This window comes from Mizuhopecten yessoensis, unplaced genomic scaffold, assembly GCF_002113885.1.
Source record: "Mizuhopecten yessoensis strain PY_sf001 unplaced genomic scaffold, ASM211388v2 scaffold716355, whole genome shotgun sequence".
Taxonomy (NCBI): Eukaryota; Metazoa; Mollusca; class Bivalvia; order Pectinida; family Pectinidae; genus Mizuhopecten; species Mizuhopecten yessoensis.
The window spans coordinates 464,963-492,668 of NW_018480075.1; the positions used below are offsets into that span (position 1 = coordinate 464,963).

At 38.9% G+C, this 27,706-nt stretch overlaps 1 protein-coding gene across 1 annotated transcript in view; it reads right to left on the reverse strand.

The window, feature by feature from the left end:
- Positions 1-27,204, reverse strand: part of LOC110443636 (zwei Ig domain protein zig-8-like) — a 189,904-nt gene extending 162,700 nt beyond the window's left edge. Inside the window, exon 1 of the mRNA XM_021487971.1 lies at positions 26,858-27,204. The gene's annotated coding sequence lies outside the window, so the exon portion shown is untranslated. The remainder of the gene's footprint in view (positions 1-26,857) is intronic.
- Between the last annotated feature and the right edge of the window lie 502 nt (positions 27,205-27,706).

Here is a 27,706-nt window from a genome sequence, read left to right on the forward strand (position 1 = left end):
ATACGTAATGATGTACGTTTATGATATCTGCTTTAGACGTTAAATTCAATGATATAGTTCATCACAAGTTTATTCATATGCGCACCTGTGAAACTTTCAATACAAATCCAATATCATATTCATAAATAAGGGAATTATCCTATTCTGTAGGGATTTTCTCTACAGTTCGAAAGTATTAAAAAAATCCGATTCCAATACGAGCCAGTCAAAATATGATATATGTATCGAATTATTTGACAGTTAATTTCAAAGAAGATGACATTGCACACAAGGTTCGGCGACGTCTACGAATTTGAAATCCGTCTGGTTTTAAATAATCGATTTGATTGTCTTCGCCTACGTTAGCAAGCTGGGAATGTATAAATACACTGTAGTACACGTGTCCTGAAATCAGTAAATATGTCACCCTTCCTGTGCGGGAGACAGGAACGTAAATTACAACTATCGGATCAGTAGGAAGGGTTACTATGGAAATGGATATTACATGTATTTCAAAGCAGTAAAATACTGTATGTTTGAGTTTTAACGGTAAGCGTCATCGGCACTTATCGGTACATTTCGGCTGTTTCCGTACCAACGATGAGTTAACATGAGAATATACGGATGTGTTACAGCTTTAAGGCACCTTATTAACTTTCTGGCATTTTCTTGGAATTTAAATATCTATTTGGGCAGTTAAACCAATACTGTCACATCATCATGTAGTCGATAGTAATATCCTAGGTACTTTAAAGCAACTAAAACTGTAGAAAAGTATATCCAACCAAATTCAAATTGCATTCGTAGCAAAATAAATGCAAGCAGTGTCACTTGATTTGCCACTATCGATAATTTTATATTTGCCAATGTGGCGCTTAGCAGACCTCCTCCCATAAGATTTGAAGAGCTTTAATAAAATTGTTTAAGAGACAAAGATAGTTTGACATCTGTTAAGCCTTAACAAACGGGTATTCATGATTTCCTTGAAGAAAATTTATTTTCTGAGAGTCCAGAACACGTTTTAGCACGCAGATCCTTCTGACCTTGACAATGACAACTATATACGTATCATTGCCACGTGATGTTTTTATCGCTCATGTCTATGCCATCCTTGAGGTAACACTATAGAGTCGGCATCATATCCGCGCAATCGCAAGAGGGCTAAAACACCAACATATCCTGTCTCTAGCACACATACACACATGCACGCATACATTTCACAAAGAATGCACGTCCTTAAATGAACAAAGTGTTAATTGGACGCTTTACACTTTGAGACCAAAACCAAACCAATATCGTCCTGTATAATATACAAAATATTTGGTCTAGTAGTTAAACGAATACGTGTTGTCGCGACTCCGACAGATTGAGATTTTGTAGTGTTATCGACTTGTCGCAAAAGGCAAAACCAGCCACCATTGATGTGCATGTATTACAAGGGGACAATTAATGGCGTAACAGTTAACGGTAAATAATAATTTCAATATGTTTCTCTCCTATTGGGTACAAATGTCGGAATCATTAGCGAGTGTCAACACAAGTCTAGACTCACAGATACATTTTGAGTGACAATGTTGTATATAGTGTAAGTAGGTCAAAAGTCGGAGAGAGAAAACGGTGAAGTAAGGCCATGCGGTACATTTGTAGTCGCCAGCTGGCTGTTACGATGACGATTAACGCGAGAGGTCGCCTCAGACTCCCGCTGGGAAACAAAACGGCGGCCACGCGAGTAGAGTTTTTCAGTGAAGCGTGAGTGAATGATATTTGTAGTCAGTGTGGCTACACAATTATAGATTCATAACTTACTACTTAATGTTGTATAGAAAACACAGCGGACGACGGTGTATGATGTTGAGAGAAAACATCAGTATATATAGTACATTGTACTTCACTATTTTACTACGACCTCTATATTAAAATGGTTAAAGTCAAATCACTGGGAAGATATTGTAAATATCTTGTCCTCCAAGATTGCGGATAAAGATACGATATTAGTGTCGTTTCTCTTACTGTAAATCGATACATTTTCACGACTAAATATTTTCGCGGTTCCGGTTTTAATGGTTAGATTGTCACCATTGGAGTTCGAGAAATGCGCAACGGATGACATGGTTATACTTATATATTATATACCTTATATGAACTTAGCCATAATATATCTGTTAACTACATGTCTACATGGACCTTATCAAAATCAAAATATTAACCAAGATAATTCAAGTTTTCAGATACATATTAACAACCCAACTTGCTTCTGTATTGAACCCCATAAGGTTACTTATCCAATTACTAAAAAGCAAATTTAATTTGTTTTCTCTTTTTAAAAAATACATAATAAATAACTAAGTTTGTTTTCTCTATGGAAGCCTCATATAGAGTTACATAAGAATAATAGTTAATAGTGAGAACTACAAACAAACACAAAATCGTTCGTGTCTTACAACGGCGCGTGTTAAAAACTACAGCTGATTTTTTTATTTAAACATTTCTTATTTGCATCAAAATATACATTGGGATAAGCCACAAGTTTTCTAACTTATATAAGGCCCTTTCCCAATAGAATTTAACAATAAGAGGTTACAATATGACAACTATTTACAAAATAAACAGCTGATTAACACAAAAGTAAGTATAGAGCCAGGATCGTCAGGATGATAGTAAATATGCTGTATTGTAGGTGTAACGTTTCATTTCAAGATATTTAATTAAATCAATCCGATTTAATGGGAATTGAGCAACAGGCAAAGCCTGCACAAACCCTCTCCCTGGAGGTACATCTCAAACAATAACAGATACTAAACTGTGAATATATACATGAATGGTTTGGAACATAAGGAATAAATATCTGCATTACGAAGATAGGAGGAACCTAATGATGGTACAGTAGGAAACGGGCTGTATCAGTCGCTGACATGCTGCACGCAGGACTGAACATTTATACAGGATCATTTTCAGATTTAAATATCTCATGGGTGTTGGTCGCCTGTTTTTATTATTACACACACAAGTTCTACAGCCTGATAACTCAATCTTAAAGCCTAATTTCCGACCCACGTTCATCCAAAAAAACATACGACCATTCAGGACAATGCGAATCTAGCGGCGATACCATGTTCTTTTAATCCCTTTTGTTAGAAATAACGTTTCAGATTGATGTACACGTCTAATGGGAATTAGTGAGGAACGCGGCATTTGTTTGCAACGCAGATCCGACAGAAGCATGAAGATTAAACCGGACATACGAGAATACTTCCGCCGCACCACAGCGCATATCCTTGTATCAGGACTGTCGCTGCTCATTAAGATTAGTACGTCTTTACACAATTTTCATTTCAGCCTTAACAACGCTTTCACATTTACAAATTGCACAATATTGTTTTTCATGCAGAGCCGAGCTATTGATAGCATTTTGATAGGTGTAGGTTGCATGCACTGTTTTTGCCGAGATCACACAAGATGACGGTGATTACCCTAAGTTGATTGAATACAGAATAGCTACAGTTTCCGGACATGCACTCTCAAATATGATTACTTAATAATGGAATTAGTTTCTAAGGTTTCAGTTGAAGAAATGGTGGTTATTATTTCAGCTGGCCCGAACATTTTTTTGGGGCGAGTACAAAAATTATTTCACAGGCCCAAAATGAATATTGGTAGCCCAATTATTTTACTTAGATTTTTTTTCAGTGTTGAGCAATACAAAATGCCAATAAAGCAATATAAATAGATGTTCTTTATTCTTCAATCAAACCCTCCCGACAAAACCCCCTAAAAACCCTCCCCCATTCCCATAGTCTTCATCGTCACTGACTCCATCATCACTGTCTCCGGCGTACAGGACAGATAAGCCTCAACATTTTGCTTATATGGTTAAAACTACAGCTTTTTTGGATTGTGCTGAAAAAAAATACGATAATTCGCGTGACATCGCACAATACACGCGCTCTGGCGAGAATTGGCCGGCAACCAGTACTGGTGATACTTATAAAAAGACAGTAGTTAACTTACTTTATATCCGCTGACGGGGTTTTTTTCCAGAAATTCCCCCAGCCCTTGTTTGTATCCGCCATGTTGACTATCTGTGTCAATTCTGATGCACTTGAACGTTTTAACGGCGTGACCCAGAGTACAGGATTTCCGAAAATGGGTGTTCCGAAGTTGGGGTGGTTAATTTATGGGAAAAAACTACGATTTTGAGAATAATAAGGTACTCGCCCAATGATTTATTTTTGGGCCAGTAATTATCCATCTTTTGACAATTTCTAGTCGCCCAATCAATGTTTTGGTCGCATTTGGCGACCAGGCGACTGGCTGTGTCCTTCGCTGAATTATTGTTTTGATACGTATCCCTGACTTAATGGTCGCTGTAGTTTTAATTGAAGCAGTTCCTTCTATTGTTTTGCTGATACAAATAGTATGGTTTTAGCTACCTTTGGTGCTATAGGTTTCATTCATCCAATGGTTGCTTGGTAACTTGGTATTGCAGTAGCTGATATGATTGCAGTTCGTATCATGGTAGGTATTCATAGAAGTGGTTCAAAATGGTAAAAACAACTCTTACAAGCTAATTACATTTTTGTATGTGCTTACTAAAGTCAAATTGTATATTGACACGCTAAACAAACTCACAAGCACAGAAAATTGCAGAAAATTAAAACAGAGTTAACAAAACCACTTTTTATACAATGATATTGTTTAGATCCAGGACACATATATAATAGATACTTTGTTCAGATTCAAAACGATGGAACAGACAAGAAACACATTGTATTGATTCTAGGCGAAAAAAAGGAAATGAATGAAAATTTTATAATTTAGAAAGGATAATCTATCTTCTGCAACAATGGATCACGCCAAAGTGTTTTCCAAGCTTTGAGCATTGCGGGCGATCGTTTATCGTAAATAGTTCTAAATTGTTTGGAAACATTTCGAAACTATCATAAACATACATGGGAATTTTACGATGGAGCGGAGGAGGACGCGATGCACGACAGACTTAGATTAAGATCCTATCTCGATTCCGTTTTGTCTGCAAATAGTGAAAAAAAGCGTATGGAGACTGCATTTTGTTGTAAATTTCGACCTCGTTATTAATATAGCGCTACTGTGGACTGTTAGATATAAACACCTTATATGGATTGTAAGATATTCGTGGTAGCTAGTCTTGTATAAGGCCCATCGTTTGACAGATCATCATCTCGTCAGCTTAACAAAGACTAAAAGAAACGTTATTTAAAAAGCATTTTATAATCTACTTTTAATCAGTATGCTGATTAAAACCTCACTGATGTCGTCTAACTAAACACATACAATAATTATGTAGTCAGCAGGTATATCTTTAACATTTTAAAATAAAAAGCATGGTTTCATTGCTTTTGGAAATATCCTGATCAAGATTACCATACTTTGAAATTTGAGGTCTCGTTTCGGAGTCGGACGGTAATACTTTCTAACGTCTCGGTATTGTCAGATTGAGAATTGGCTTTGCTTTCTAAATACAATTTGAATTCCTTTGGATTTTACATATCTATCTAATCTAATCATCAATCTTTCTTAACTGGGCATCTACAGCATCCATATCTAAGGAATTCCTTTGCCATTGGATGCGTTTGTTATACAAAGCAGAATCTGTAGTCCGCAGACTGGCACAACCTTTATTGAATATTATGATACAGGGGCTTATATTTAAAGTTTTAGTGTCATTTAAGCGTTTATAAATAACATGTACAGTATTTGAAATAAACTACTAACGGGTCAAAATGTTATTGAGTAAACCGTTTATCAGAGGTTAATCTTTCTTAAAACAGTGACGTATTAATAAATATCAGGAGGACAGTCCATGTCTAGGGCAGTTAGATAGGGACTGAAAGGATTTTTTTTCATGTACATTGCCGCAATGTACATAAAAACATCTATCCAATTCATATATTTATGTTACGATGAACTCCAATATAACAATTACAACACTTTTTGTAGATTTAATATTTTTGATATAAGTATCGGTCAAAAAAACATAAAAAAGGGAACAGCAAGAATTCCAGCCTACACACAAACTTCAAATGTTCGACTTCCGCAGGTCAGCTGATTTTGTTGAAACGAAAATATATATCTAGAATCTAATAATAACCAACACTTGATATTCCTTTCATTTTTGAAAGATGATCTTATTTGATTGTTTTTTTCGCATTAAACATCGCATAGTATATATTTTAAAAAGTTTATGTCCGCACTATTTCAAATCATCGGCACCATAGTAACCATCCAGGGAACTCGTCGACCGAGCACCCGTCGGCAGTAGGTACAGCCGTTGAATGTACCGTTTACCAAAAAACATGCAGATGTAAAAGATGATAAGTTGGTGGATAAAGTGCCCTGTGTCATTACAAAGTTCTTTGAGTTTAATGTGCAAGTTGAGGTGTTAGAAAGTTCGCGACCACGAGGAACCGATTGCGAGTCGGAAGTCAATATTTTATATGACAATGTTAAAAGTATTTTTTCAGTTTTAAATTAGAAATAATAATAATAATAATAGTACAATGGTGCACCATTCATTATCTCGGAGAAGGGGAGATTACTATTCTCAGAAACGGTACTATGCGTAATAATATGAAGTGGTCATTGTGTGTGAAATCAGCTGACTGGTTGCACGAGAATCGTTGTATTCTGAGTGTATTCATGGTAGATTCATGTAAAGAACAAACATCAAGAATGTAAATATATGTTGATGATAGTGAAGTTGTCGGTTCATGATTAATAAGGTTATCAGCTCATGATCTGTGAAGTGATCGGTTCATGATTAGTAAAATGATCTGTTAATGATTAATAAGGTTATCGGTTCATGATCTGTGAAGTGATCGGTTCATGATTAGTAAAGTGATTTGTTAATGATTAATAAGGTAATCGGTTCATGATCTGTGAAGTGATCGGTTCATGATAAGTAAAGTGATCTGTTAATGATTAATAAGGTAATCGGTTCATGATCTGTGAAGTGATTGGTTCATGATTAGTAAAATGATCTGTTAATGATTGATAAGGTTATCGGTTCATGATCTGTTAAGTGATCGGTTCATGATAAGTGAAGTGATCTGTTAATGATTAATAAGGTTATCGGTTCATGATCTGTGAAGTGATCGGTTCATAATTAATGAAGTGATCTGTTAATGATTAATAAGGTTATCGGTTCATGATCTGTGAAGTGATCGGTTCATGTTTAGTAAAATGATATGTTAATGATTAATAAGGCTATCGGTTCATGATCTGTGAAGTGATCGGTTCCTTATCTGTAAAGTGATCGGTTCATGATTAGTAAAGTGATCTGTTATTGAGTATTGAAGTTATCAGTTCATGATCTGTGAGGTGATCGGTTCATGATTAGCGAAATTATCAGTTTAATATTAGATTAAATGGTGGTTCGTAATAAATGAAATTTAGGTTAAAAAAAGGGCAGTTAAATTTTCATGATATAATGACGATTTGGTGGTTCATGCTTATGAAAGTTAACGGTTCATAATAAGGACAGTTATCGGTTCATGATTATGGCAGTTACTATTGCACACATGAAAATTACCTGTTTATACCTTAACTAGTTACCGAATGAAGATAACGGCTGCTTCCAGTTTTTACTTTGGACACTTATATTTTCATTACGTGTTCATTAAGACGGGTTTATCGAGTTAAATTCGTCCTTCATTACTGCTGAACTACAAAATGTAGGAGGTTTCCTTCTCTAACTTCAATATCAGGTAGTTTGACAAAACCTCGATTCAAGTAGATAAGAACTTGTCTGAATTTCGATTAAAATGTCGCCTGTCTCATAATAACGGGATTTCACGAGAACTCATACATCTGGGGCTAATTGTCGACACCTTGGCATCAAGTTAATATGGTTACATTCTGCGACAGAGCTAGCATAGGGAATTTATTTTCTGATGGGACATGTCACTCTGATGATGATAAGCTCTCCCGAAATCTGATGAATTAACAGAAATCCTAAGTACAGCAACAATTCTGTCCAACCTTTCGCAGTTTGGGGAAAATAAGAGTTTATTTTTGGGAAATTCTATACTCTAAAGATGACACAAACAATCGAATAATCTCATTTATTCCGACACGATTTGTGTAATAGCCAAGATGGCGCCGAAGTGTCGAAGCAGCATACACGTAACACAATTAGGAGGAAGAGGAAACGTCTTTTGAAAGAAAATTTTCGTGCAAAACTCCCTGCTTATAAACATTGTATGCGTAGCAAATGGTACTCAAATGCTCTTTGAATATTTCTCAAGAGGGGCATGAAACTTTTACCCATTAAGGAAGCAGGCGAGCTAAGGTCTGTTCGCCTCAATTAGTCATTAGACACCTGCCTCTCCTCCTTCTAACGACAGAGAAGCACGATGCATTGCCGTATACTTAGAGGCAATTGGGTACCCGCGTATGAGCTACGAATACCATACAATCGGGTTATACATGCCAATAAGGACCATCGAGGTTTTGATTGTGTATTGATAACTCCCAATTAGAAAAGAAGTTCTGGTATGGCAACAAACTTGTCAAAATAGTTTGAAGGCCAAGAACATTTTATCAGATTGTCTGACGATATGGCGTACTTCAGGAAATAAAACATCGTGAAAGCTTGTGACTTGGTTATTTCATCAGTTAACGATATCAGAGCTTATTTATGAGATAAAGGTATTTTAATGTTTATCTTTTAGTACAACGTCCTCAATACTTTCTCATAACGAAACATAACTTATTGAAGACTTTATCTTAACTAATGACACATTTAAAAATATCAACTTTACTAATTTTACAACAATTATGAAACTAGAGCGGAGGGTTTTAATATGCGAGAAAACGGAGTACCCGGAGAAAATCCGCATGGTCGGGCAGGTGAAGCGACACCTATTCACGTCCGTTTGGCGAATCGAACCCCGGCTATCTTGGTGAAAGAGGAGACCGCTATCCACTACGCCACCCAACCACCCAACACGTTTATTTGTTCCTATGTAAGGTTAAATTCATCGGCATACCTGCAAATGGACACAAGAGTCTCTTTACACCAAGGACCTATGAGACATTAAAACCAAACCGGAAGCGGAAACAGATGGTTCGCAATTGTAAGCATTCCCGCACCACATGTGGCACCTGTCATATTGTCTCTCTGTCAAATCCAGGAATGTAAGAAAATCACCAGTGGATGGAAATAGTTGTGTTTTTCACATGAGTTTGAGGAAACGACCATGATTATACTTTGAAGTAGTTATATAAATCTTCAGTGTATAAAACATTAAATGCAATCACTTTGCCTTTTGTTAAATACTAAACATGCAAAATTCGCGAGTTAATTGAAGATTAGAACCGGGGAAATAATGTAAGTTTCGCTCATTTTCAAGCATTACCATTGTCATGGTATTTGTGAATGGAAGACACGTTTTGCTTGTTTTATATTTGTTTTTATTTCGAAGATTAATGTTGGATTTCTAAAATGATATAAATCACAATCACAAAAACGCAAAGAGTCGTTGCATTCATGAGATGTTTTAAGTTGGTAATAAAAGTTTTCTTTTAAAAATTACCAAACTGTATATCCTTGTTACTCATGAAATCCTTGCATACATGTACAGACAAATAATATTACTTTGACTTTGATGTCTCCTGTCAGTGGCACTCGTCATGGTGTGTGCCGTCAGTGGCACTCGTCATGGTGTCTCCTGTCAGTGGCATTGGTCATGGTGTGTGACGTCAGTGGCACTCGTCATAGTGTGTGCCGTCAGTGACACTCGTCATGGTGTGTGACGTCAGTCGCACTCGTCATAGTGTGTGCCGTCAGTGGCACTCGTCATGGTGAGTGACGTCAGTGGCACTTGTCAGGATGTCTCCCGTCAGTGGCACTCGTCAGGGTGTGTGCCGTCAGTGGCACTTGTCATGGTGTCTCATGTCAGTGGCTCTCGTCATGATGTCTCCTGTCAGTGGCACTCGTCATGGTGTGTGCTGTCAGTGGCACTCGTCATGGTGTGTGCCGTCAGTGGCACTTGTCATGGTGTCTCTTGTCAGTGACTCTCGTCATGGTGTCTCCTGTCAGTGGCTCTCGTCATGGTGTGTGCTGTCAGTGGCACCTGCCATGGTGTCTCCTGTCAGTGGCTCTCGTCATGGTGTGTGCCGTCAGTGGCACTTGTTATGGTGTCTCTTGTCAGTGGCTCTCGTCATGGTGTCTCCGTTCAGTGGCACTCGTCATTGTCTCCTGTCAGTGGCACTCGTCATGGTGTGTGACGTTAGTGGCACTCGTCATGGTGTGTTCCGTCAGTGGCTCTCGTCATTGTCTCTTGTCAGTGGCACTCGTCATGGTGTTTGCAGTCAGTGGCACTTATCATGGTGTATCTTGTCAGTGGCTCCCGTCATGGTGTCTCCTGTCAGTGGCACTCGTCATGGTGTTTGCCGTCATTGGCACTTGTCATGGTGTCTCTTGTCAGTGGCTCTCCTCATGGTGTGTGCTGTCAGTGGCACCTGCCATGGTGTCTCCTGTCAGTGGCTCTCGTCATGGTGTGTGCCGTCAATTGCACTTGTCATGGTGTCTCTTGTCAGTGGCACTCGTCATGGTGTCTCCGTTCAGTGGCACTCGTCATGGTGTCTCTTGTCAGTGGCTCTCGTCATTGTCTCTTGTCAGTGGCACACGTCATGGTGTTTGCCGTCAGTGGCACTTATCATGGTATATCTTGTCAGTGGCTCTCGTCATGGTGTTTGCCGTCAGTGGCACTTATCATGGTGTATCTTGTCAGTGGCTCTCGTCATGGTGTTTGACGTCAGTGGCACTTATCATGGTGTATCTTGTCAGTGGCCCTCGTCATGGTGTTTGCCGTCAGTGGCACTTGTCATGGTGTATCTTGTCAGTGGCACTCGTCATGGTGTCTCCTGTCAGTGGCACTTGTCATGGTGTCTCCCGTCATTGGCACTCGTCATGGTGTCTCCCGTCAGTGACACTCGTCATGGTGTGTCCCGTCAGTGACACTCGTCATGGTGTTTCCCGTCAGTGGCACTCGTCATGGTGTCTCCCGTCAGTGACACTTGTCATGGTGTTTCCCGTCAGTGGCACTCGTCATGGTGTCTCCCGTCAGTGACACTTGTCATGGTGTTTCCCGTCAGTGGCACTCGTCATGGTGTCTCCTGTCAGTGGCACTCGTCATGGTGTCTCCCGTCAGTGGCACTCGTCATGGTGTCTTCCGTCAGTGGCACTCGTCATGGTGTGTGACGTCAGAGGCTCTCGTCATGGTGTGTGCCGTCAGTGGCACTCTTCATTGTGTGTGACGTCAGTGGCACTCGTCATGGTGTGTGCCGTCAGTGGCACTCGTCATGGTGTCTCCCGTCAGTGGCACTCATCATGATCTTTCCCTTTGCTGTCTGTATTCAATGGTCGTTTCGGAAATCTGAGTAGATCATAGATGTGTTTTTTTCTTGTATAATCTCATAAAAACGAAATGAACCAAAACAAATACAAGCATACGTAGTAATGGTCCCAATAAGAAATGGTTGAGCAGCATGTATGTCACCGTGACATTAGTAGATCTGTCTGTTTGGTAAATTTTGATTCCGCATACTCCATGGTAGTATCAATATTTATAAATATGTTCGAATCACATGTTCACAAATGCCAGTAGCCCGGTTTCAATACTGGCCAGAAACTGCTCCAAATGCGAAACACCTGTACTCGATTTGTCAACACAGTTGCCCATGCTTTTACACAAAGGATGTTGCTGCGCATTCGTAAAGGTCTCACAAAGTTTGGTTATCTTTTCTTATTTACATAGGTTAATTTGTGTTGAAGATTTGCAATAAAACGGAAAAGACCACTTCAAATTTGCAAAATATATATACTTTTGAAAATTACGATATTGATCAGGTTATTTGCCATTTTTCGGGGGGATACTGTTTGAAAATGTATTCGCTCGATTTAAAAAAAGACTAACAATTTGTGTATACGATTGAGGGGGATTATACCGTAAACTATTAGAAGCCTTGAGGAAGTCGTGGCCTTTATTTGTAATTGTTTTTCTATAAACACATCATTTGCAACCGTTCAATGCCGCTCACATGCAGCAGACGACAGACACTTTACAGTGGGTGAAGACAGACCTGAAGGAATTTTCTGGGCTCTTAACGTGATGCCGTTACTAATGTGTAGTAATAAAACGTCATCTTCCACCAATATATTCTCGCTGATACAAGCGACATGATCATATACACTACTAAGACTATGTCATAGACGGAATATCAGGAAATATTGTACACCGGGAAGTTTCGGCCGAGTCAAACATTCGCCCTTCGCCGGTAAAATACATATTCGTTCAGACAAATTGTCGCCCTCCGCCTTTTAATAGCTTCATGTATGTATATCATGTTGTTTACTAACGTTCTCTGTTATGATAAATTCGCCCACGTTGCAGAGAGCGAAAAGGGCGAACGTAAAATTGTGGCGAAAATTTGCTATAAACAATTACTTAAATTGATAATAGTTGTTAAAATTATAAAAACTAAACAAAAAATTGCATATTTACACTTTGGAACCCTTAACGTGTTTCAGGCATACGACCATGAGACATATTAGGAGAAATACTGACAAGGAATAGCATACCGAGAATATAGTTAATTTCGATTTAACGGACTAAGGACAGACGTTTAGATATATGAAGGAGATTACTTTAGAGGACACACTATACGGAAAAGGGACACACATTTGGGCGTACAGACAACGGACAGAACATATACTTTATTGGATAAACTACAAATGGTAACAAGAAATTTACTTCTGTCTTTCGTTGTAAATCTACATTAAGGTCAAGGTCAATGGTCTCCATGATAGGATGAATTGTAATAATAAACAAATAAAAATACGTAAGATTGTTTTCCAGATAAAGAACATTTGATGAATGAACCCAACACACTTCTTTCTATACAAAGATAACAGGAAAGTTCCCGATTTGAAAAACTAAACAACAAAAACAAAGCAAAAACATTTACGTCACTCACCTGTAAACAGCTGAGAATTCTGTACATACTAAAATCATAGTATGTCTTACACGTAACCTTGAAACAGCAACAGGGAGAAACACCCAGCAGGGCGGAAGCTATGTATACAGTGCCTCGTTATACAAGATGAAGAAAACTAAGTGAAGTTACAAGACACGACTGATGTTTGAAAGATCGATTCCGCAGGACAAACAAAAGCATCTTTACACTTTAACACATTGTCTTCAGATACGAGTTACAACCTGAACCTTGTTCGTGTCTCTTCAGTTAACTGCTGCTGGAAGTAAGGGAATGAGCTTGGTTGCTAATTAAATTGTAGATTAAATTCTAAATCCATTCTTGTTTTTTTTATTTATATGCTGCACGGACTGTTACTCGCCTTCAAATAAATATGTAACTTTACTGAGCGATAAATATTGAATTGAATTTCATAGAAGACTATTTGGCAAAGAAAGCGCTACAGACAACGCCATAACCCTGCATATTATATACAGGTTGTCTTATAAGTTTACTTCTTTTCATATAAATAAACAAGATATGCGAGATTCTATAATTTTGTTATTCCTTTCTATCCACACAGTGTAAATATATCGTCTTCTGAGGTATCTGGGTGCTGACAAGGCCGTCTGACCTGGTTGTTTTGAAGACTTGCGGCAGAGTTAGCCTAACACGTGTTAGTTCGATAAACTCAGACTTTTATTAAACGATATTTACCATTAAACAAACATGTTACGTCTAGTATATCGCAAATATCCGAAAACTTTGGGATTGCAAAAATAAATTCACGTCAATTTGTGAACACAGGTGTTGATTTTGAAGGCGAGAACTTCCGCCATTTCTTTTAAATTGATGATAAAAAATAGCATTCCCTCACACGAAGTAAACGTATATATGGAATTCACAGCTGTTCACATTATTCATAAATAAATTATTTACAAAAGAAAAAAGACTTAATTGGTGAGTTAACAAATTGCTTACAACCGAAAACAAAGTTCGCCTAATTAGTGTGAAAGCTTACATTTCCTGTGAAAGAAACGATAAAACATAAAGAAACCCAGTAAGCATTTGTTTTATTTACCTAACAATATGGGTGTTTTTTTTGTCGTAAAGGAACAATCGTAAACATCTTGAAACGAACAGATGAAACAATGCATCATTGTTTTACTGAGCACATATCATTATGTACTGTGCGTATATTTCTGTTTGCATATAAAACAATTTTCTTTGCTATCTATCGACCACATGTTAGTCTAACTTTGTAGTAATGATAGGTTGGTAGCTTTCCATCAATGGATCAAACTACATTAACGAAAAACCTGAATCTGAATTAGCTTCCGCATGTGGAATCATGGTAGAATCATGGTCGTTGAAAAGCTTTCGATAGATATCAGAGGCAAAGTAGGTCACGGGAGATAAATACGTAGATGTATGTCTTTATCACGAAATTATACATTTATGATTACCAAGAATCCTTCCCTAAACATAAGTTGTTGGAACGTCTGCCCAAAGATTACGTCATATAGTCATCGCTTCGCTGCATACTGTTGCCAAAATTTAAAGAATTATAAGCATCAGATGTAAATACACTGTGTATGATATATCAAGATGTTACTGGATTCACTGGAATATGATTTCCTAACCCCTCAGTCCGGAGCCAAAGTCAAAACTTTAGTCAGAAGACTATATCAAAATTCAAAACTTACGTCAAATGTTATCAGGAAAATTATTGAAGCGTTATGTAAAATGACAGCGTGCTGTGAAAATGTAATTTAAATATATATAGAAGAAAGTTAACCAAGGTAAGAAGACGTACTGACTGACGATTAACTCGATATGATATTGAATCCCTTGTCTCACATATTTTAGCGCAAATACAGTTCTCACAAGTATTCTTATACTTTCACGGTGTACCAAGGATAGCTTTAAAGACATCAAAAGTATCTTTCAGAATCCGGATGACCTTGCCAGAAGCGTTCAATGTATGTTTACACTGTATACATTATATAGAATTCCAACATCGACCATTACGTACATCCAAGTGCGTTACAGTAATTTCCACCCATAGCTGTGAGGACTTTGCACTGACATTGATGCCGTTTGCCAATTTCCAGGTATCAAAAGGTACTTAGAATTGTTAAACCTTTACGTGTAGAAATCGTCTATACTTTGATAGCTTCTTCTTGTACGATCAAGTCTGGATCCGCGCTCAAAGGCATTCACTTGTAATCTCCAAAACATCCGAAACGAAATTGAAAGCGAGCTCCACTTGGCATTTTATAGTAATGATGTTGCTCTCAGTATTTATTTGGGGTAAGTTTGTTTGTGTTGTGAAGGCATTAGGAAGAATTACGGTATACACTCAAATTAGGTTTTGTCTCAAATACATTTATATACCGGCAGTCTGCTTTCAATTTGCTGACAAACACAGTATAGTTATGCGTCGTCGGAAACTAAACTGTTTTCAGTATAAACTGTTTTGTTTACTTGAAAATCGATGTCGCTATCAATTCAGGAAAAGCAATAACCTTATTATGAAGCTGCGCACATACTGGTATAAATGGCTCTATATACTATCGATATCCATTCCCTCTGTGATACAAAGAGACATATATTGTCACCATTCTGGTCTATATGGTAAGTATAAAATTGATTTCTTTCTAGTTAACGATTCAATCACCTTTTCTGAAAATGATTGTGTTTGATACGAACCCTTTGAAAGGAAATAAGTAACAAAGTTTAAAAACCCTTCATAAATTATAACAAAAATCCGTGAAATATCAATTCATGATTGTGTGCTTTAAAGTTGTAGTTCGATTTTATATAGCATGCCTTCTCGCAGTATTTTACACAGGGAAAAAAAGCGATCTACCACGCTCTACCGGATCTCATGATGTTTACAGGCGATTTTAAGAAACTTTCAGAATCGGGTATTTTAACTGGGGCCTCTAGTTATGGAACGATAACCCGACTAGACAGAAAGTATACCGGTGTCAGTAGTTACGTTTTGTTTTTTTTCGTTTCCAAACAAATTATATTCTTAGCACTCTCATTGCTCTGTGCGAATCTGTATGATCCATTGCGTGCATGTGCTGTTCGTACGTATACATAGACTCTGTGAATCAGGCAGTCAATTAGTGAGTTCATCAATCAGTGAATCGGTGAGTTAATGAGTCAATCGATCAATGAGTCATACTTAAGTCAATAAGTCGATCAGCAAGTCAGCGGGAAAGTGAATCGAACAATCAAGCAATGGACATTTAGTCAATCAGTCAGTAAAAGTGTCAGTAAATGGGACAGTTAAGCAAGCACTCCAGTTAATTAGTTAGTGAGTCATGTCGATCAGTCACATTATCAGTCAGACTGACATCTAATCAGTCAGTCATTCAATCATTTAGTCAATCAGTGATACGGGTAGACAGTCAGCCACTCAGTCAACCAATCGATCGATCAGTTAGTCAGTCAGTCAGTGAGACAGATAGGCAAACAATCCAGTCAGTCAGTCAGTGAGACAGATAGGCAAACAATTCAGTCAGTCAGTCATTTAGTCAATCAGTGAGTCAAGTAGACAGCCAGCCACTCAGTCAACCAATCGATCTATCAGTTAGTCAATCAGTCAATCAATGAGACAGATAGGCAGACACTTCAGTCATTCAGTCAGTCATTTAGTCAAGCAATGAGTCGGGTAGACAGCCAGCCACTCAATCAACCAATCGATCGATCAGGTAGTCAAGCAGTCAATCAATGAGACAGAGAGGCAGACACTCCTGTCAGTGAGACGGATAGACAGGCGGTCACTCAGTCAATCAATGAGACAGATAGGCAGAAACTTTATTCAGTCAGTCAGTCAGTCATTTAGTCAATCAATGAGTCGGGTAGACAGTCAGCCACTCAGTCAACCAATCGATTGATCAGTAAGTCAGTCAGTCAGTCAGTGGGACAAATAGGCAAACAATTCAGTCAGTCAATCATTTAGTAAATCAGTGAGTCAAGTAGACAGTCAGCCACTCAGTCAAACAATCGATCGATCAGTTAGTCAATCAGTCAATCAATGAGACAGATAGGCAGACACTTCAGTCAGTCAGTCATTTAGTCAATCAGTGATACGGGTAGAGAGTCATCCACTCAGTCAACCAATCGATCGATCAGTTAGTCAAACAGTCAATCAATGAGACAGATTGGCAGACACTTCAGTCAGTCAGTCATTTAGTCAATCAATGAGTCGGGCAGACAGTCAGCCACTCAGTCACCCACTCGATCGATCAGTTAGTCAAACAGTCAATCAATGAGACAGATTGGCAGACACTTAAGTCAGTCAGTCATTTAGTCAATCAGTGAGACGGAAAGGCAATCAGTCACTCAGTCAACTAATCGTTCGATCAGTTAGTCATTGAGTCAGTCAGTGAGAAACATAGGCAAACAACCCAGACAGTCAGTGAATCATTTAGCCTATCAGTGAGACGGATAGACAGTCGGTCACTCAGTCAACCAATCGTTCGATCAGTTAGTAAGTGAGTCAGTCAGTGAGAAACATAGGCAAACAACCCAGACAGTCAGTGAATCATTTAGCCTATCAGTGAGACGGATAGACAGTCGGTCACTCAGTCAACCAATCGTTCGATCAGTTATTCAGTGAGTCAGTCAGTGAGAACCATAGGCAAACAATCCAGACAGTCAGTGAATCATTTAGAAAATCAGTGAGACGGATAGACAGTCGGTCACTCAGTCAACCAATCGTTCGATCAGTAAGTCAATCAGTCAGTCAGTGGGACAAATAGGCAAACAATTCAGTCAGCCAGTCAATCATTAAGTCATTTAGTCAATAAGTGAGTCAAGGAGGCAGTCAGCCACTCAGTCAATCAATCGATCGCTCAGTTAGTCAATCAGACAATCAATGAGACAGATAGGCAAACACTCCTGTCAGTCAGTCAGTCATTTCGTCAATCAATGATACGGGTAGACAGCCAGCCACTCAGTCAACCAATCGATCAATCAGTTAGTCAATCAGTCAACCAATGAGACAGATATTTAGTCAATCAGTGATACAGGTAGACAGTCAGCCACTCAGTCACCCACTCGATCGATCAGTTAGTCAATAAGTCAATCAATGAGACAGATAGGCCGACACTTCAGTCAGTCAGTCATTTAGTATAGGCAAACAATCCAGACAGTCAGTGAATCATTTAGCCAATCAGTGAGACGGATAGACAGGCCGTCACTCAGTCAATCAATGAGACAGAGAGGCAGACACTCCTGTCAGTCAGTCAGTCATTTCGTCAATCAGTTATACGGGTAGACAGCCAGCCACTCAGTCAACCAATCGATCGGTCAGTTAGTCAATCAGTCAATAAATGAGACAGATAGGCCGACACTTCAGTCAGTCAGTCAGTCAATCAGTCAGTCAATCATTTAGTCATTTAGTCAATAAGTGAGTCAATGAGACAGTCAGCCACTCAGTCAATCAATCGATCTATCAGTTAGTCAATCAGTCAACCAATGAGACAGATATTTAGTCAATCAGTGATCCAGGTAGACAGTCAGCCACTCAGTCACCCACTCGATCGATCAGTTAGTCAAACAGTCAATCACTGAGACAGATTGGCAGACACTTCAGTCAGTCAGTCAGGCAATCAGTCAGTCATTTAGTCAATCAGTGATACGGGTAAACAATCAGCCACTCAGTCAACTAATCGATCGATCAGTTAGTCAGTCCGTCGGTGAGACAGATAGGCAAACAATTCAGTCAGCCAGTCAATCATTAAGTCATTTAGTCAATAAGTGAGGCAAGGAGACAGTCAGCCACTCAGTCAAGCAATCGATCGATCAGTGAGTCAATCAGTCAATCAATGAGCCAGATAGGCAGACACTTCAGTTATTCAGTAATTGTGTCAATCAGTGATACGGGTAGATAGTCATCCACTCAGTCAACCAATCTATCGATCAGTTAGTCAATCAGTCAGTCAATGAGACAGATAGGCAGACCCTTCAGTCAGTCAGTCATTTAGTATAGGCAAACAATCCAGACAGTCAGTCAATCATTTAGCCAATCAGTGAGACGGATAGACAGTCGGTCACTCAGTCAACCAATCGTTCGATCAGTAAGTCAATCAGTCAATCAATGAGCCAGATAGGCAGACACTTCAGTCATTCAGTCAGTCAGTCAGTCATTTAGTCAATCAATGAGTCGGATAGACAGTCAGCCACTCAGTCACCCACTCGATCGATCAGTTAGTCAATAAGTCAATCAATGAGACAGATAGGCAAACACTCCTGTCAGTCAGTCAGTCATTTCGTCAATCAATGATACGGGTAGACAGCCAGCCACTCAGTCAATCAATCGATCGATCAGTTAGTCCATCTGTCAATCAATGAGACAGATAGGCCGACACTTCAGTCAGTCAGTCATTTTGTCAATCAGTGAGACGGGTAGACAGTCAGCCACTAAGTCAACCAATCGATTGATCAGTAAGTCAATCAGTCAATCAATGAGAGAGATAGGCAGACACTTCAGTAATTCAGTCAGTCAGTCAGTCGTTTAGTCAATCAGTGAGACGGAAAGGCAGGATCAGTTAGTCAGTGAGTCAGGCAGTGAGAACCATAGGCAAACAATCCAGACAGTCAGTCAATCATTTAGCCAATCAGTGAGACGGAGAGACAGTCGGTCACTCAGTCAACCAATCGTTCGATCAGTTATTCAGTGAGTCAGTCAGTGAGAAACATAGGCAAACAACCCAGACAGTCAGTGAATCATTTAGCCTATCAGTGAGACGGATAGACAGGCCGTCACTCAGTCAATCAATGAGACAGATTGGCAGACACTTCAGTCAGTCAATCAGTCAGAGTCAGTCATTCAATCATTTAGTCAATCAGTGAGTCAAGTAGACAGTCAGCCACTCAGTCAATCAATCGATCTATCAGTTAGTCAATCAGTCAATAAATGAGACAGATAGGCAGACACTCCTGTCCGTCAGTCAGTCATTTCGTCAATCAATGATACGGGTAGACAGCCAGCCACTCAGTCAATCAATCGATCTATCAGTTAGTCAATCAGTCAACCAATGAGACAGATATTTAGTCAATCAGTGATACAGGTAGACAGTCAGCCACTCAGTCAATCAATCGATCGCTCAGTTAGTCAATCAGACAATCAATGAGACAGATAGGCAGCCACTTCAGTCAGTCAGTCATTTAGTCAATAAGTGAGTCAATGAGACAGTCAGCCACTCAGTCACCCACTCGATCGATCAGTTAGTCAAACAGTCAATCACTGAGACAGATTGGCAGACACTTCAGTCAGTCAGTCAGTCAGACAGTCATTTAGTCAATCAGTGAGACGGAAAGGCAATCAGTCACTCAGTCAACTAATCGTTCGATCAGTTAGTCAGTAAGTCAGTCAGTGAGAAACATAGGCAAACAATCCAGGCAGTCAGTGAATCATTTAGCCAATCAGTGAGACGGAGAGACAGTCGGTCACTCAGTCAACCAATCGTTCGATCAGTTATTCAGTGAGTCAGTCAGTGAGAACCATAGGCAAACAATCCAGACAGTCAGTCAATCATTTAGCCAATCAGTGAGTCAAGTAGACAGTCAGCCACTCAGTCAATCAATCGATCGATCAGTTAGTCAATCAGTCAATTAATGAGACAGATAAGCAGACACTTCAGTCAGTCAGTCAGTCAGTCATTTAGTCAATCAGTGAGACGGAAAGGCAGTCAGTCACTCAGTCAACCAATCGTTCGATCAGTTAGTCAGTGAGTCAGTCAGTGAGAAACATAGGCAAACAATCCAGACAGTCAGTGAATCATTTAGCCAATCAGTGAGACGGATAGACAGTCGGTCACTCAGTCAACCAATCGTTCGATCAGTAAGTCATTTAATCAGTTACTGAGAGAGTCAATTAGTCATGTAATCACTTTCATTTGTTTATCCGTTCTTTTGACAGAGTCCAAGACATAGCACAATAACAGAAGTACGACCTGCAGTCGCCTATCACTGTGTTAGAAGTTGTGGGGTGATTTCAATAGATACCAAAATCTTGCGAACAATTACTGCTATACAGTTTATACACAACGCTCAAAAACCTATCTCTTTGTTCTTTAGTTGTTAAATATATCTGAGACAGGCCCATAGCTGAGGTGGGAATTGTCATCAAATAATAACAGCAAAAATAAAAGTAAATTATAAAGTTACGTAATATTGACGTTCCTAGCCTGATCTAGATCATAAGGACCCTCCGAGTAAAGATCGAAATTGTAATGAGTTTTACAAATTACTTAAATACCCATTATCTGGTCGATATTAATGACGTGTTCAAAAACAGATAATATATAACAATTAACATAGAAAGAATAACGAATGTATATTCCTGGCGTTAACAAACAAGCCGATAGCGCCATCAACAGGAGAGCCTGGCAGTCATAAAAACGAAAGACATTGGGAGCCTCTACAATTATCTGAGACAGAAGCACATCTTTTAACCGTTTCCGGTACCACATAATCCACCCCGCTATACTATAAGTCGTGCCCATATCCAGTACAAAGCAATGCGCGAGATCAACCTTAAACGACTGGTATAATACTGCGATTCTATCTTTACATGGGTGTCTACCAGTTTGAGTCTCATTTGAGTGACTCTCTGATCACGAACCCGAAGAGGATCAGGCCTAACTGAGGATTAGTAGAATCTATTACTGCTGTGTGATGAAAATTTACAAAAAATCCACCCGAGGGTAAGCATTTAAAGTTTTAGTATGAAAATTTGCTGGATCTTTAACTTCAAAAATCTTATCCCGAGGGTTTAAGTAATTTCTTCCTGCATCACACACGGGGGTTGGATTGTTTTCTCTTACACGTTCCGACCATAAAATTAAGTTGCAGTAGTGATCGCAATGTAGCGCACCACCATCAAGGAGACAGACTACAGACTGAACAGCTATATGAAGCGCACCACCATCAAGGAGACAGACTACAGACTGAACAGCTATATGAAGCGCACCACCATCAAGGAGACAGACTACAGACTGAACAGCTATATATAGCGCACCACCATCAAGGGGACAGACTACAGACTGAACAGCTATATGGAGCGCACCACCATCAAGGGGACAGACTACAGACTGAACAGCTATATGGAGCGCACCACCATCAAGGGGACAGACTACAGACTGAACAGCTATATGAAGCGCACCACCATCAAGGAGACAGACTACAGACTGAACAGCTATATATAGCGCACCACCATCAAGGGGACAGACTACAGACTGAACACCTATATGTAGCGCACCACCATCAAGGAGACAGACTACAGACTGAACAGCTATATATAGCGCACCACCATCAAGGGGACAGACTACAGACTGAACAGCTATATGGAGCGCACCACCATCAAGGGGACAGACTACAGACTGAACACCTATATGTAGCGCACCACCATCAAGGAGACAGACTACAGACTGAACAGCTATATGTAGCGCACCACCATCAAGGGGACAGACTACAGACTGAACAGCTCCTATGGAGAATGGAAAAAAATTCTACGGTAGCAGTAAGTCCGTTTTGCCGAGAATGCTTACAACATGGCACAATGGATTCAGGCCGTTAACGTCCAAAAGGAGTGGTGCTACAGTGGATAGTATGAGCAACTTATTGGTGGAACACCATTAATTAAGCCACGCATGATTAAGTATTCACATCATTGGTCGACATTGCTGCGTTACTGTCCAGCAACGTTCAACACGCTTCTGCTTGCTGAAGCTTTATGGCCGCTTTTAAGTGTCAGTAAGGTTTTAGGATGTGGAAAAGGAAAATCTCATGAATGATTTAAATACTCTCTACGTAGTCCGGATGGGCAAAGGGCATGTATGGAACACGTACGATTTTAAAATACATTTTTATGATGTAGTCGAAGGAAAATATTCCCCTAAATGTTACTCTGTTGCCTTTTAAGATTGTATTTATATATTATAAATGACACAGTTTCTAGCATAAAAACAATATTTATATATATGTAACATTTAAGCGATAAAACCTGATAGTGTAGCTGGATAATTTCACAGCTGGGTAAGCCTTATCGTTAATTTATATTTCCGTAATCGATAAATTATCAGGTGAGAAAATACAATGAACGCCAGCATCAGCAACATACTCTTAACAACGGCGGTATACCAGATAGTATCGTATCCAAACATTACATGTATATTTTATCAAACATGGTAAGGTTTTTTTGCTATCTCACATTTCACTGTTAATTTGAGGTTTAGAAACAACCACGTTATAAACACACGAATATCCAGAATGGTAAGAATGTGGAAATGCTGTTTAGAGCGAAAATAATAATTAAAAGGCATTTTATTTTTTTACCTACTAATGCTGATCGTGAATAAGTTTTACCGAATAGATCAGGTCTTGTAAGGTTTGAAACTGGTACTTACAACGAATCATTCATTCTGAGGCGTTCCACGTCTAGACACCAATACTTTAATTCGCAGCACAACGTGAACACCACATTATGATTAACGTCACATGAACCGCTAACCTCTAACACCTAATGAACCTTACACTGTGTTGCAGATGTACAAACTTTCACGAATCTAACACTTTGATGCAGACGTACAAACTTTCACGAATCTAACACTATGATGCAGATGTACAAACTTTCACGAATCTAACACTATGATGCAGACGTAGAAACTTTCACGAATCTAACACTATGATGCAGATGTACAAACTTTCACGAATCTAACACTATGATGCACAACACATCATGAACCATACACTGTAATGCACAACGAGTCATTCACCTAACATGGTAATATTCAACACATCATGAACGTCATATTGTGATTTAAAACAGATCCTGAACCTTACAATGTGATGTTCAACAGATCATGAACCTCATATTGTGTTTTAAAACAGAAACTGAACCTTACAATGTGATGCACAACAGATCATGGACGCACAACAGGGTGATGTGATACAACGTCATACTACGATGAACATCAACATTTGACACGTCTCACAACGGTGTTAATGTTGAACCACTAGGTAATAGTTGTTGCATGTATGAATACATTGTGCGGCTATTCTGATAGAAAGAAGATTTTAAATGAGACAGTGGTTCTATGCTAATGATCGGTAATACGGGAGCATTATCAAAGACCTCGGCATTAAGTTGCCGACGGAAAGACATACATATCAAGAGATTGTCTGGTATCCTAACCTTGTGACACACGTACTTTTTCATTACACCATATATATACATCCTTCTTCGATCGCAGCCACGGTTTATGCGTTCGATCTGGGATGTTTTCACAGCCGTTCGATCTTACTGCTGCCGACAACAAAGCCGGGGAAATAGACACTATTGTAATATCCTAACCAAGGAAGCTTTTTCTGATTAATTAAGGTCTAGCCTATTCTATTTGATGTCTCAGTCATGTATATTATATGGAATTAATACATTTAAAGATGAAATGTACATGCAAGTGATATTCCCTATGGACATTCATAGCCTGCTCATAAACACGAGATCAACATGAGAGAGAGGTGTAGGCATTTCTGTTTTCGTATGAAATGCTCCACAATGGAACTATGCTTGCTCAATGAAACCTATCCCTTCTAGCGTCGATAGTGGACTGAAAAGGGGGCACTGCTGCCAATTAGCCATGCTCATTATCGCTAATTCAACGAAACATTATATAAAAGCAATTCTTAAAGGATAAATAATTTCAATAAAGCCGTACTGCAGCATAGCATGTTACATAAATAACCAAGTTCATAGCATCGGGCAAAAATTATCCGTTACCATGAAAATATGAAGAGAAACCCCGTCATTCGTTCTCTTAGAATACACTAATTTTTGTGCGAGAAGGAGGGAGGGGGTCATATTCTCCCATTTGCAGAAATGCAAGACGTCTTTTAAAGATTTAAATGAAGATGAAACGGCCATAAAATGTCGTTTTGGTTGTATCAAAGACAGCATTGCGTTAGGAAAGGCAGACCGCAGCGAAAAATGAACATCAGAAACTGGGGAACGTGTACAAAAATGTCTAGGGCAGCACTAAGATATAAGAATTAATATCCCTTTTTCAGAACAAGATGTTACTTGTCATGAACAGAACTATCAAAATTGGATTTGGTGTGATCAATTGCTTTGAGAACGTTTCGACAAAGTACATGGAAAGGGTCTCCTCAGTACCTTCCGAGGACGCGAGGAATACGAAGGAAAAACAACTTCTTAACGCGATAAAACTGAAATGAAGATATTGAGAAATGGATTTCTAGTTACTGCGGCAAGCAATCTGAATTTGAACGCTGAGATTTATAATAAATTTGAAAGTTGAAACTGTAGAATATTTTAGATTAAATAGCATAGTTTGAACAGAAAGGCGACACTTTATCAATTAATATCACACGAATTAGACCAAGTGTTGACATGAGCACCAAACTGAAAATCGATAACGAAGTCACACATACAAGTTTGTAAATGAATTGGATAGCAAAGAAAATTCATTTTGTTCATTTTTTTGGGGTTATACGTCTTTGTTCGAGAGCTGTCAGAACGTTATAGAAATGGATGCAATTTCCTCTAAAAGGAAATGTTGAACATTTCTGAATATATTGGGTGAAATAAGATGTGAGATAGATTACTTTCTGCATGTTACACCGTACATTGCTCGAATTTCATCACGATGTAACGGATTTTTGGTTCTACGGCGGATGCCTCGATCACATAAAGATTTCGTTTGGGACGTCGAAAGGACTGGCAAGCCACACAATGCAAAGCTAGATAATATTGTGATTAACATGCGCTCTTAACTTTTCACTTTATCATCTATATAATTTCTCATTAATTATCTTTATTTCATACTTAAGTATGTAAGACACCGTCAGATTCGGAGATGCTGCAATATTTCTAAGTTTTATTTAATTACTGGTAGTTACGAGGAAGCGTTAAGACAGATAAGGTGTCGATATAAATAAGACACGGACATGTGAAAATCGAATTCAGTTCCAAAGCGTATATCTAAAAGGATTCTAAACATGCGTTTCTGTTGCGGGTTGTGTGCTTATTGCGGGAGGCAGGAACCTTTAATGGTTAAGAGCACAATTTAAATCTCTTTTACAGCATAAAGCTGCGTCCTTGCTCGATAAGAAAATCGTCTGTGTATACGAACGTGTAACGTTATTTAATGGTTTTAAAGAATGCTCCTGAATCTAAGATTTGTTTGGAGATTGTATCTGATCCGTGTTATCGACGGTGATGAATGGAATTAAGCGGTCGCCATGTCAAATAGCTAATAACTCCCAACCCCGAGTAGTTCACGGATAAAAATACAGTTTCCGTCTACGGTATTAAACTAGGGAATTGTATTGCGCATGTTTGCACGTGCATGCATTCCTAGCAATAGTAAAAATGAAAGTCACCATCCCGTGTGTAATTAATAGCATTGCTGTTATTCAGGAGTATTATCTTTCAGTGTTTATTGTCATACAGAAGACAATGCATTAAGAGAAATAATCTTCTTTCGAATATTATCGATTAGGATTAAATGTGTATTTTTGGTGCTTTGTCTATCCAGAGTGCATTCTTTCGAGTACTTTTCCTGATTGTAGTACTTAGATTGACTGCACATGTTTCGCAGGGGTTACACATCATTTTCATTAGCTTTGTCTTTGCAAAAATTGAAGCCGAAAGCAAGCTTTCATTAAAATGCAAATACATAGGCACGTCTATCTAAATAACAAACCCTACCAATAGACAAAGTGCACACCATTCTAAGTGTTTCAAGTACCTATTCAGTGAACAACCACACACGGGGGTATAAACTGTAATGATGAGATAGCTGGGAACATCTTCACTTACCTTGGAGCGTTAAGATTTTACATTCCTCGTTTCTCCTAGATACTGACGCAACACAACGTTTGAAACCACTTTACATCCTCACCGTTTGTACGATCCAGATTAAAAATAAAAGCTGTGTATTTATAAATTGTGCAATATGTAAGCTAAAACGGAATCCCTCTATCCATACCAGCGTCTAGACCGAAGAATGCCAACTCTACGCTGACGAGTAAATATAAACACCATTCATTGCTCAGTATCAGTGCTATATTTCCAGCGAGGTCACACGGATTAATTCAATGAAATCGCTAACGAAACGATATCGAAACCGTTCCAGTGTAAGAGAGAATGCTCTGTTCGATTCAAGCTTTGCGGGTAAGCAGACGATCAGTAGAGTGCATACGAGCGTTTGTTTCACATAGCATTACATCCAATCATCACTTTGGCGGTAAAGGGTGGGAGGAGGCTGCCACTTAGCTTACATTGTGGGCGTGGCAAGCTGTCAATCAACTCATTGATATCGTTGTAAAATCAACGCAGGGGAAATATTTACTCTTTAATCCTTTCATGACGAGTAAACATAAGGATTGATTTTTCGGGAGTATGTGATTAAGTATATATGTACGATAAGTCAATATATACGCGATCTATCATTTATGGAACGATGTATGTTCATTCTTTGAGTTCCTGATCATATCTATTGAATTGGGTCATACCGGCACATTTATTGATTATTAGTTACGTGGAGGTAACGTTAAGTTACTGTAACATATTCAGTTTATAGCAGAACTGACCCCACCCCACCCCACTCCAATTTCCTAAGTACTTTGTAGATAAAACAAGCCGATTTTCACACTACTCGTTATATAA